At 36.8% G+C, this 13,898-nt stretch overlaps 1 long non-coding RNA gene across 1 annotated transcript in view; it reads left to right on the plus strand.

Annotated features, from left to right (window-relative positions):
- The window catches only part of LOC135318763 (uncharacterized), a 69,903-nt gene extending 57,437 nt beyond the window's left edge, over window positions 1-12,466 (plus strand). Inside the window, exon 3 of the long non-coding RNA XR_010377083.1 lies at window positions 12,416-12,466. This is a non-coding gene — a long non-coding RNA (uncharacterized LOC135318763). The remainder of the gene's footprint in view (window positions 1-12,415) is intronic.
- The last annotated feature ends 1,432 nt before the right edge of the window (window positions 12,467-13,898 follow it).

The raw sequence follows: 13,898 nt of genomic DNA on the forward strand, positions 1-13,898 counted from the left end.
CTATGTATCTATATATATATACCTATCTCATAGTATATAACATACCCTGATATAAATATAAATTACATAAGATTTCATTATGGTAACATTTTTATAACACACATACAGATACAATTTTTTTTTTTAGTCAAAGGCTGTTACAGTTTGTGGTAAGCTAAGTTCTTCACCCTCTTTCAATGTACTCTGTTGAAGGGATTCTTTGACAATCTTTTACAATGTGGACTCCTATTAAAATGCACGCAATACGCCAATATTCACAGCAGCATTAGTTACAATTGCCAAGGTATGGAAGCAAGCTAAGTGTCCATCAACAGATGAATGGATAAAACAGATGTGGTATATAGACACAATGGAATACTATTCAGCCATAAAAAGAGTGAAATTCTGCTATATGCAGCAACATGGATGGACTTGGAGGGCATCATACTAAGTGAAATAGGTCTGCCAGAGAAAGATGAATTCTGTATGATATCATTTATATGTGGAATCTAAAAAAAAAATACAACAAACTAGTGAATAAAACAAAAAAGAAGCAGACTCACAAATAAAAAGAGCAAACTATGGTTACCAGTGGGGAGAGTAAAGGAGGGAGAGGAAAGATAGGGGTTGGGGGAAAAGGGGGTTATTAGGGAATTATATGAGATTATGTAAAATCATGGGTGTGAAAATTTTGAAAACTGTAAGGCACTATAGAATTTTAAAATAATTCAATACAAAATAAAAAAATTTAAAAACCACATGGAATAAAATGTAATAAAAGCATTTGACATCTCACTTTCTAATTTGTACCTCACGCTATTCCCATGTAATTTTAAAAGTCATGTAGTATAACTTGGCAATAATCCCTTGGAGAGTCCTTCTTCATGGAAAAGTGGCTTCAGTTTGGGTGGATGCAGGGGTAAAAATGACACTGAATTTCAGGATGCCCAGAGAACTGGGTGCTCATTGAAAACCACTCCTTGTATAATCTTGTTTTCTCACCTGTGCTCTTGTACTGACAATGGCATAATACTACAAATGTTCTTCAAGGTTCTCAGACTTTTTTGTTGTGAAGAATCCCTTTAGACTCTTGAAAATTATTGAGGCCCCCTCAAAAGCTTTCGTTTATGTGTATATTATATCCAGAGAGATTTAGTGTGTTCAAACTTAGAACTGAGAAATTTAAAAAATACGTATGGATAATGTATTTAAAAACAATAAAACCCATTACATGTTAACATAAATAACATTTTAATAAAGATAATCTTATTTTCTAAAACTAAAAAAAAAATAACTGCAGCAAGAAGAGTGGCATTTTTGTGTGTTTGCAAGTTTCTTTGATGTCTGGCTTAATAGAAGGCAGCTGGATTCTTTCAGCCTCTGCACTGAATCTGCTGTGACATCACCGGTCACGTAGCCTCTGGAAATCTTCAAATCGTGTGCTCGCGAGAGAAAGAGGGTAAAGAGGCAAATAATGTCTTGTATTATTGTGAAAATGGTTTTGACCTCATGGTCTCCCTGAAAAGGTCTTGAGCACTCCTGGGAGTTCCCAGATCCCACTTTGTGAAGCACTGTACTAGATAATAAAAATATGGGTCTCCTTACATCTTTACTGTGAAAGAAGAACATTTACGGGAACCGTTATTGCAGGTGGTCTTGGAGGGTTACAGACTAGGGTTTGAGGAGCATCTCTGCCCTTCAAGTTGCTCTGTTATCGTGGGAGAATTAACTTCTAAACCTCCTTTTCCTCATGTGAAAAATGAATATAGTAATATTTACTTCCTGTGGTGGTTTTTAAGGACTGGCATTGTAAGTTACCTACACTCTTTAGTGGTTTTCATTGTTACTGAGAACCCGGTTTACTCTGGATTCATTGATAAAGATCCATTTCTGATTCTGCAAAGTGGAGAACCTGACTCTGTATTGCGGTGAATTCAGAGAACAGTTGAATTGCTGGGTGACATTGGGGCATCTGCCTATAACGTGAGTTCTGCTGCTACCAGTGTCACCCCTGTGTTTGTGTGAAGACACCGAGACTGATGGGGGTAAAGCCACGTGAGCAGGGCCAGGGCAGCAGAGGTGGGATGCGAATCTGCAGTCCACCTGCAGCGCCTGCATCCCCAACTGGTCCCCTACACAGTCTCTCCAGGTCGTATTCTGTCTGTTACACTCCAAATTATGGAATTTGAATCTCGAGTTTGATTCTGGTCATTTTCTGAGTGCATTTTACATTATGGAAAAAACTGATTAAAACTTACATCAGTCTCTACTTTGTGTACTCATGGAGGGCGCTATATTAACTTTCGTGATAACTGCTTTTCTTTGCGTCTGGTTTGACTTTGCCCGAATTTCATGTTACTGATTGTGTAGATGTCTCAAGTGTTCTTTAGATAAAGTGTCTCATCTTCGATTGTGTAAGGAGTATTTTTCAGCATCATTATTATCCACCTAGAATGTATTATTATTTTTTTTTTTTACTTTTTAAAATTTTATTCTTTCCATTTTAATCAAGATATAATTGACATACAGCACTGCATAAGTTTAAGGTGTATAGTGTAATGATTTGATATACATATCATGAAACGATTACCATTAAAAATTTTTTTAAATAAAGAGAACTTTATGATTTTACTACTTTACATAAAGAACTCATTTTCATTTGTTGGATTTCAGGAATAAAATATCTCAAACATGTTTTCTCTTCATTCATCTTAATTTTTGACTGTACTGGACCACCCCATGGTATCAGTGACACCATTCTCCAAAGCAGCTGAAATTAGGGTAATAGGTTTAGTTCGGTTTTCTCCAACATATATTTGATACCAAAGTTCTGTTTTTACATTTTCATAGCAAGTACATGGCTAATTCAGATCCCAGTGTTAGGAGGCTTAGATTAATCTTTTCTGATGAGTTTTCTTTCTTTTATCAGAGGAGAAATTCCTGTATAAAGCTGGACTGCTAGCATTCATTGTTTTTCTTGGATGAAACTCTGTGGCACAATTTAGGTGGTATGTGCAGTTTAACTTGTGTGAAGAAGGGTCAACATTGCCATCTGGACTAGGAAAGGGAACTACCTGCTGAGGAAAGAAATGAGCTAGTTTCTAAGCTCATTATAAGAGTTTCCGCTTAACAACATTTATTTCATTATGCTATCGAAGGGAAATTTCATTCTTTGAGAGACAGTTTAAAAAAAATACTTCATAGTTAAAGTTGGTCCAAATGCTACGAAGTTTGAAGAAAGCTCTGAACAAAGGGTGAGAAGTGAGAGATTGATCATGCTTCCCGTGTTTGCTGGCGCCCATTGCTTAAGGAATTTCTGGCTTTCATTGCCACCCCATCTCCTCAAAGCATTTTGTTCTTAATCTCTCTTTAACCTTGAACTTTTTAAGTCTCACCTCTCCAGGGTTTCTCATTGATCAAAGGCATCAACATCTTTCTTCCTCCTCTACTAATTCTGTCTAACACAGACAGACCCCTACCGGGCCGAGTCTGTAAGGCTTCCAGATCATTTGCTGTGTGTTTCCACTTCTCAATTCTGCACCCTTTGCCTCCCTACTCCCAGACCAGCTCCATTTATATTTGCCATGAGGAAACATACTCTTTGTTAAAGTGAAAACCCCATTTTATAATGTAGGTTTTTAAAAAAATTGCAGTTTGAAGTACAATTTGTTGTTTTAAACAATAATTCTCAAAATGCTCCCCACCCCGGGTTAATTAGGTAACATAAAATTTTATATATCAATCTCCATAACTTGGTAGAATAATTATATATCATTTGTATATTTCTGGGGACTTATATGTGTGTGTGTGTGTGTGTGTGTGTGTGTATATATGTTAGTTTACAATGCTGTGTCAATTTCTGGTGTACAGCACAATGCTTTAGTCATACATGAACAGACATATATTCATTTTCATATTCTACTTCTGGGGATTGTTAAATCAACCATGATTTTAAACAATTTCAAGTATAAGTGATTTTGAATAGGGCAGACCTAAGCATTCAGCTTAGAGAAATGATGAAAACGCCCTCTAATTTTAATTAATTAATTACTTTTTTTATTGATGTAAAGCCAATTACAATGTATCAATTTCTGGTGTACAGCACAGTGTCCCAGTCATGCATACACATACATATATTCGTTTTCACATTTTTTCCATTAAAGGTTATTACAAGATATTGAACATAGTTCCCTGTGCTACACAGGAGAAAAATTTTAAAACCTATTAATATGCATAGTGGCCAACATTCATAAATCTCAAACTCCCAAATTTATCCCTTCCCACCCCCTTTCCTCAGTAACCATAAGATTGTGAGTCATTTTCTGTGTTTCTGTTTTGTTGGTGAAAACTCCCTCTGATGATTTGGTGTATATATTGGTGGTTGGTTTTAATTTTAATGAATAATTTCAGCCCCAGACCAGACAGTAAGAAAGAGAACACAGATTGAAGGAGACAGGAGACTGTGCAGACGAGCAATATTTTTGATGCCCTGAAAGGGCTGCCCACTTCACACCTGGGACAGTGACTAAGGACTTTAAAGATCTGTTTTCCCAGGAATGGCAAGAAGAATTGCTTTTAAAAGAGCCCCACTGAAGGCAATGATTTTAGGATTTCTCCGTTGAAATCTCAGGGGAAAAAGGACCCTAGACAGAGTCTTCTAAAAGGTATAAGGCAGTTACAAGAATCGTATCTTAGTTGAACACAGCCTCCCATGCGTGGGAGTCAGTGCCTTTCGTGATGATAATTTCAAGCGGTTTATTCAGGTGAATGTGTTTTACCATGGTGAGGTGGTGCGCCGCATTTTTCTTTTGCGTCCTTCCTGAATGTGTCTTGATAGTTAAGGTCAAAAACAGGTGGGAAACGAGAATTGTCACATAGAGAGTGAACAGTTCAAGAAGCAAATGTAGTCAGTACATTTCTCCCTAAAATATTTCCCAATTCAAAAACTCTCTTGAGGCATGAAGATATTCCAAAGGGCCCTCTCTTCATCTCCAGTCCAGATTGCAGAGAACATCCTGGAAGGAAGCACTGGTCCTTTGTCTGGGAAGGGAGGAAGGTATCTGTTGTTGATCGTCAGTTAATCTATTCTTTCAATCAGCAGCTATCTAGTGAGCACCTGCTCTCCAGCTGGTGTTCTTCTAGTGCTGGAAGATGTGTTAGTGAATGATGGACGAGACCTCTGCCTTCTTTTGGCTTAGTTGAGTTGAGTGACTGCTTGATGGGAGAAAGACAATTGGCTTGGCCAGTTTCTGACAATTATAAATGTTGTTGCTATAAGAATTATTGTCTGTAGCTTTCGGTGAACATATATATGCATCCCTTTTGTAATGATAATTAGGAAGAAATGTTCAGGATTGTGGGGAAGATGTATGTTCAGCTCTAGTCAAAGGTAAGAAGAGGGATTGTATCAGTTCAGAAGAGACGATTTTGTACCTCACTTTCCAAGTTCCTAGTCAGTGATGTCACATTGTAGCTTGAAGCTGGCTATCGGGAGTATTTATATCATAGGCAATATTGTAAACCAGCCCCCCATCCCTCCCCACCCAAAGCTTCCCTGAGAATCAGATGTTCGGCATTTAGCTTTAGTAGTTATTTTCATTTTTTGATTTTTTTAAATTGAGGTATAGTTGATTTACAATGTTGCACTAGTTTCAAGTGTACAGCAAAATGATGCAGTTACATACATATATATGTAACTTCTTCAGATTCTTTCCCATTATAAGTTACTACAAGATATTGAATAAGGGTCCCTGTATTATACAGTAGATCTTTGTTATTTATCTATTTTAGATATGATAGTGTGTATATGTTAATCCCAAACTCCCAATTTACCCATCCCCCCAACTTTCCCCTTTGATAACTATAGTTTGTTTTCTATGTCTGTGAGTCTATTTCTGATGTGTAAGTAAGTTCATCATTTGTATCTTTTTTTAAGATTCTGTATATAAATGGTATCATGATATCTGTCTGTCTGATTTACTTCACTTAATATGATAATCTCTAGGTTTGTCCGCTGCTGCAAATGGTATTGTTTTATTCTTTTTTATGGCTGAGTAATATTCCAGTGTGTGTATCTCACATCTTCTTTATCCATTCATCTGTCATTGGACATTTAGGTTGCTTCCATCTCTTGGCTATTGTAAATAGTGCTGCTATGAACGTTGGAGTGCTTGTATCTTTTTGAATTAGAGTTTCCTCCAGATATATGCCCAGGAGTGGGATTGCTGGATCATATGCTAACTCTATTTTTAGTTTTTTACGGAATCTCCATACTGTTCTCCATAGTGGCTGCACCAAATTACATTCCCACCAGCAGTGTAGGAATGTTCCCTTTTCTCCGCACCCTCTCCAGCATTTATTGTTTGTAGATTTTTTAATGATGGCAATTCTGCCTGGTATGAGGTGATATCTCATTGTAGTTTTGATTTGCATTTCTCTGATAATTAGTGATATTAAGCATCTTTTCACGTGTCTATTGGCCATTTGTATTTTTTTGAGAAATGGCTATTTATGTCTTCTGCTCATTTTTTGATTGGGTTTTTGTGGGTTTTTTAATTTTTTTTATATTAAGCTGTATGAGCTGTTCGTATATTTTGGAAAATAATCCCTTGTCAGGTGCATCATTTGCAAATCTTTTCTCCCATTCTGTAGGTTGTCTTTTCATTTTGTTTATGGTTGCCTTTGCTGTGTAAGAGCTTTTAAGTTTAATTAGGTCCCATTTATTTTTGCTTTTATTTATATTACTCTAGGAGACAGATCCCCAAAAATATTGCTGCAATTTTTGTCAAAGAGTGTTCTGCCCATGTTTTCCTCTAGGTGTTTTAGAGTATCTGGTCTTACATTTAGATCTTTAATCAATTTTGAGTTTATTTTTGTATATGGTTTTAGAGAGTGCTCCAGTTTCTTTCTTTGACAAGTAGCTGTCAAGTTTTCCCAGCACTATTTACTGAAGGGACTTGTCTTTTCTCCACTGTATATTCCTGCCGCCTTTGCCGTAGATTAATTGACTCTAAGTATGTGGGTTTATTTCTGGACTTTTTAATCCTGTTCCGTTGATCTATGTGTCTGTTTTTGTGCCAGTACCATTACTGTTTTGATGAGTGTATCTTTGTGCTATGGTCTGAAATCAGGGAGTGTGATTCCCTTATCTGTGTTCTTTCTCAAGATTGTTTTGGCTATTCAGGGTCTTTGGTGATTCCATAGTTATTATTTTCTTATCATCTTCCAAATTTGTTTTTTTAAACCAATTTACGAATTTATACTCCCATCAATAATATATGAGTTCATATTGCTCTGCATTCTCACCATTTATTATCTTGATTTTAATTTTCGCCATCCTGGTGAGTATGTAGTGGAATGTCATTTTGAGTTTAATGGCATTTGGAAAAGTTTTCAGTTATTTAAATTCTCCTGATATCTGGATTTGTGAACCCAGACACAACTTTTGCGGGTGGATGTTTCTCAGTGAAGAAAAGAACTACTGAACAAATAAAATTATCTAAAACTCATCCTATAGGAAAAATGCTTCATTCTACATAAGATTAGAAATGCTCTTTAAGCTTAGATAATTTTTGTTCATTTAGTGATATTTGAAACTTTATTTGAAACTTTTTCACCACCTCTTTTACTTAGAAACTTCCGGATTTTGATATCAAACGAAATTTACCAATGCCCATAAAAGAAACATTGTGTGATGTCAACATAAAAGACTAATTTATTCTTGTCTCCTACTTGTGTGGTCCAGTAGGATGACAGATGGCATGAACAGTAGTGAACTATTAGCTCTAACACCACATCAACTTCTTCATGGCTTTTTTGTGGGGGGAGAGAGGACTTTTCCGCCTGTATCACTGCTGCAGGGAGCCCTTTCACTGGTGATTTATGGTGATTGCTCTGGCCGCTCTCGTTTTATCTAAGTTATATGTTCCTCCATGCAAGGCAACTGACTGATGGTAGCAGAGCTTAAAATAACTCAGTGCATTTGGATTTGAAAAGTTAAAACTCTTTTATACTAAAACAGTATTTGCTACTATATTTGAAAATGATCTGTCTATCCATTTGGACAAGCATAGCATATGCTTTATGTTACATCTTTTATTATTTTTTTCTTAATTTAGTAATAGAAAGTGAATGAGGAGGTATAGGGATATATAAATAGACACATTTTCAAAGAAGGGACACATTCTGTGAATCATTGGGGATATTATGTCCAAGAAGCAATTTGAATGCAACACTGATATGAAAAGTGGAAGTGGCATAATGGAAGAATGAGTCCCAAGACCCTGGTAATACAATAAAAAGGTGCTGAGGAAGAATGCATGGAGAACTCTATGTTGTGATTCCGGATATTGGCACTTTCAGGAGGCCACCTTTAATTTGTCTTTTGTCCTAAAATGTTTTGCTTATCACCCTGTATTGTATGAACAAAACTGTAGGACTACTCTGTTTAAAAACAAAAAACAAAAAACCCTGAGACCCTGTATTGAATTGGCTGTGCAATCTTTTAAAACACTTGTGTATTCAGGAAAATAAACAACATTTACATGGAATTCTTAAGGACTTTAAAGCAGATGGAATGTGTCAATGGTTTGAATCCAGAAAGAGTTTCAGGAGGTAAAGTGAACACGAGTGTGGAGGTGCCGCTCAGAGATTCTGAGGTTAAGAGAAGGTGCGGGTAGTAGAGGACAGTGTTTTCAAAGCTTCCACCAGTAATTCTACACCTTGACCTGCATCCGCACAGCCTTTTTTCCTAGCTTGTCTCTCAGATCCAAGCTGTCACTTGTGTTCTGGACCCCATCCATGCTTCTCATCAATATCTCTCTCTCCCCGGGCCATTCCCAATCCTGTCAGCAGACAAACATGCTCTGGTCTTTCCTCTCTTTGGGGAAAAAAATCCCCAGACCTCTAGGATTCCTCCTAGAATTTGCTACTATATTTGAAAATGATCTGTCTATCCATTTGGACAAGCACAGCATATGCTTTATGTTACATCTCTTATTATTTTTTTCTTAATGTAGTAATAGAAAGTCTCCCCTTCTTCACTGGATTTGAGAGAGAGAGAGATGTGAGTCTCTGTTTCCCACGGGCTTTCTCTCCTACTCATCCTAGTGGCAGTCTTGCTGCTGGATCTTCTGAACTACTTCCCTAACCTCACTTTAACAAACAACACCTATTGCATCGAGGTTGCCAAGCCCACCGGACATCTTCCACCCTCATTTCCCTCTGCTCTTCCAGCAGCATGGCCCGTAAGGTCCTCATGGTCTGAGCCCTGCATCTTTTTCCAGCTCATCCTTTGTTCTCCTCTTTGCTCGCCAGGCTCCAGCCACACGTGTCTTCTCTTAGATCTTTCAATAGGTCTAGCTCTCTCCCTCCTCAGAGCCTTTGCGCTGCCTTTGTCCTGTCTCTTCTCTGTCTGCATGGTAATTTGTCATTCTTAGGTCTCAGCCTTAATACCATTTCCTAGAGATGTCTCCTCTAACCACTTTATTTAAACTCATCCTCTGAACTCTTCTCTCTCTTAATTACTTGTTGTTTCTATTTGGTGCTTAGAATGTACTTTCTATACTTGTGTGTTTATAGTCATGCACTTCTCTTTTTCTCCATCTCCCTCACTAGAATATCAGCCCCATAAAGATGAGAACCCTATCTGTGCGCTGTTCACACAGTGGTATCTTTGTTTCCTACAACTGTGCTAGATGTTATCTATGAATCAGTAACAATGGACCCACATTAATTAGAGTTTATGTTATTACCATGCTTTCACTCCAACAAGTAGGTCTTGTTTTAAATTCAAATGGTTAAAAGAAAGATGGTAGTCTCAAGCACATTTTGAAAGTTTCACTTTTCATATATATGATACTGCTATAAATAAATTGCCTTTTCACTGAATTTTCATCCAAAAGTTTTAGGTAACATTTAAAAAGCTTTGGATTTCATCATAACACCCCACTTAACTGAATCTGAGTGCTTGCATTCAATTTAAATTAAGTAAAAGTGTACGCCTTTATGCACTAGGAAGGATGCTAAAATCCCCTTACTCTCAAATCTGCTTGTCTCCACTCAGTGACTTTGAAGTTCTGCCTTCCTTCCCAGCTTTAAGGTCACATGATTTGGGTCACTCTCCTAAGTCGTCTTAGCTTCCACTTCCCAGTGTAACTGCAGCCAGAAGTGCATGGTAATTTGAATGCTTTTTGACAGGAATAGCTTTGGATAATCTTTTATTAATGTAATTAGCTTGGTTTAATTAAGGGTCAAACCTAAGGGGCCTCTCCAACCATCACTCTTCTCTACCCTGCATTAAATGCTTTTAGTCTTACCCAGGGTGGTTCCATTCCAGGACAGATAAATTCCGGCAGGACGTTCTGACCTGGTTCTGTCCCCAGAACACACAAACAGATAAATTCAACTTCAGCTCCACGGTCCTTGGGTTTTTGACTTATTAATCTTTTCCAAGGCTGCATTGCAGAGACACTGCTTCTGTCCTGGTTTTCATTTTATATTCTCTTCTTAACCCCCAATTTTCTCTCTCTCTTTTTTTAAACACTAAAATCGAAGCATTGTCTTCAAAAAGCTATCGATAACTACCTATATATCAGCAAAGAGAGGCAGACCCTGACCAGGACATGAGGCTTTCCCATTACTCCTCTCCTTCACAGAAATTTTTGCAGAATAGTTTCTTATCAATGAGAACTTTTAGTTGGCATAGATAGTTACAGGACAGGAAGCAAATCAAAGACACTCTTTATTGGTAGTGGAAGAACTTGGGCTGCAGGGAAGAGGCGGGCACGTTGGGAGGCCATTGAGAGGGAGAGCTTGAGAGCAGTGAGTCAACCAGAGCACTTGGAACAGAAGGGAAGGTGAAATGCTGTTTGGGGTTAACACAAACATGTAATATAATCATCCTTAGAGTTTCTTCAACTTAGTTTTCGTTCTACCAATGGATGCCTATGGCAGTGCGGATCTTGTCGAAATGTGGTGGAGGACTTTTTCTATGGGGAGGAAAAAAGGTATGACCGTGCTGAAATACTCCTTGCCGTCATGTCTTTTTCCTTCCAGTTCATTTGGTACCATGACTGCCAAGCCAGTTTCCTAAAACGTGCCTTTCATTACATCCCTTTACTATTCGAGAATCTGTAATGGTGCCCGTAGCCTGTTTTATAAAGTTTAGACATGTCACCCCATCCTTAACCACGTCCCACGGCTTCTCCACACAGACTGCCTGCTGTTTCCCTTACTCCAGACTATTTCTTGGCTTTGTATTTTCAATTCATTTCTTTGTCGCACATGTATGTTTGATACCCACAGTAAGACCAGTGCTAGCCTACTGGGTGATACAAATATGAATAAAGTATGTTTAATAATTTGCTGGGGGAAAACTCCTAAAACTAACTACTCAAATAAGTACCACCATGCAGATCTTCAACTGGAAGGTTTCATTTTTTATTCTATTTATTATCATTATAATGTAAATTCATACTGTTTACAGTTTTTAATCCTTTATGTTGCATGGTCTATAACAATGCTCCAAAGGTACAAACTTCCAGTTATACGATGAATAAGTTCTGAGGATGTAAGGTACAGTGTGGTGATTGTAGTTAACAAGGCTGTATTATGTACTTGAAAGTTGCTGCAAGAGTAAATCTTTAAAGTTCTCATCACACACACACACACACACGCACATGATCTGTAAGCATGAGAGGTGATGTGTTACCTAACCTTACTGTGGTAATCATTGCATTGTACACCTTAAACTTATACAATGTTATACATCAATTATATTTCAGTAAAGATGGAAAAACATAAGGTTACTTTAGTTGTATACTGAAATGTGATTGTTGTCTTGAAGACAAGCATTTATGTGTGTTTGAGTTACAAGATGAACTAGCTGGTTTTTTTCATGAAGTGCCTTTTTCCTTTGCAGGAACAACTGTCAGTCAAGCTAGGGCTATTCTGATATATTTGGCAGGCATTTTCTTGAAAATAAATGAAATAAGTCTGTTACTTTAAGAAAGCAAGTGACATTGTTGATGATGAAAAAATCTGAGATTTCACACAAAAATTAGACATTTAGAAAACTTACATTCATCCCTGTAAGCGAGATAGTCTCCCAGTACCTGAAGCCTTTCTAAGGAGACTACCAGTGATACTAATGAGTGTGATTTTTTGCTATTGTATAATGAAATGAGTCAGCATTTGGAAGATCTGAATAGCTCAGTGAACCAGTATTTTTCAAGTGACTAATGTATCATGTTACAAAATCGTGCATGGTCACAGAAAGGTCCATTCAAAGTACAAGACAGACCAGTGACTTCTAGTGTAACAGAATACACAGAGTTCATGGATATGATTTCCAATTGCACATTTTGGTGCTGTGTCAAAGAAGAATAACCACAATTATCTGCAAAGGCTATTAAAATACTCTTTCCTTTTCTAACAGCGTATCTGTGCGAGGCCACGTTTTTAATCCTTACACTTCCAAACAACACATCACAGCAAACTGCAGACATAAGAAGTGAATTGTCTTCTATTAAAGCCAGAAGTTAAAGGGAGTTGAACAGCATCCAACAATGAACAATGACACTCTTCTCATTGATGTATTTTGTTTTGGAAAATATGATTATTTTAAAATAAAAATGTGTTATTTATCACAAACAATGGGTTTATTATTGTTATTTTTCAGACAGTAAACAAATATTTTAAGTCTTAATTTTATTTTTTAATTTGTTAAACATTAATAACTAAAACCTATAAACTGAAGAGTACAATGATGTCTTTTTTTAACTTTAAAAATTATTTATTTTTATTGAAGTATAGTTGATTTACAATGTTGTATTCGTTTCAGGTGTACAGCAAAGTGATTCAGTTATACATATGCATATATACACATATTCTTTTTCATATTCTTTTCCATTATAGATTATTACAGGATATTGAATAGAGTTCCCTGTGCTGTACAGTAGGTCTTGGTTGTTTTTTACACAGGACTATGTATATGCTAATCCCAAACTCTTAATTTATTTCTCCCCTACCCCTTCCCACTATGGTAACCATAGTTTGTTTTCTGTCTGTGAGTCTATTTCTGGTTTGTAAGTAAGTTCATTTGTATCATCTTTTTTAGATTCCACATATAAGTGATAGCATATAAAATTTGTCAGACTTAGTATGATAATCTCTAGGTCCACCTATGTGACTGCAAATTGGTTTTACTTCATTCTTTTTTTATAGCTAAGAAGAGTATAATGAGGTATTTAGATAAAAAAAATTTGAGAATTGCTGGCCAATTCTATGAAATTTTGGTAATTAATTACACTGAATGTTAGTAACATGGAAATACAATGTCCTAACCTAAAAAAAAATTCACTTGGATTTAGCCTTTGCTAAAATTAAAAGTGATTTTTGGTTACAATGATAAGTGTTTAGAATAAAGAATTCTGTTATGTAAGACACTTTCAATTATTTTTAAGTTTGTGTTTCTAATTTAATAATACATACACATAAATAAAAAAAAATTAAAACTATATTTTAAGAGTCCTATCCTAGTCTTTACTGCTCACTGATTCTCTTTTTTCATGGGGAATTTTTTTTTCCTTTTTCCATGGGAAATCAAATTCCATTTGATTCTTTTAGTTGGTTTTTTAAAAAATATTTACCGTCTTTATCAAACACCCCTTATGTACAACTTCAGAGTCATACCACCTCACTTGTCTCTGGAGAGTTTGGCTGCTAGTTTCCATCATCCCCACAGGGCCCAGCCCTGCGTGGGCTCTGAGTAACTTCACTGACTCGTGTGCAAACAGGCTGTGACGTCCTGCCCACCTCCTCCGCCCCCCGCCTCCTGTGCAGGGTTTCCCCATTGGCACTGAGGGATCAGCGGGTGCGCTGGGCGACTGTGTTTGCTTACCTCAAAAATATGACGTGAA

This window comes from Camelus dromedarius, chromosome 21 (genome assembly GCF_036321535.1).
Source record: "Camelus dromedarius isolate mCamDro1 chromosome 21, mCamDro1.pat, whole genome shotgun sequence".
Taxonomy (NCBI): Eukaryota; Metazoa; Chordata; class Mammalia; order Artiodactyla; family Camelidae; genus Camelus; species Camelus dromedarius.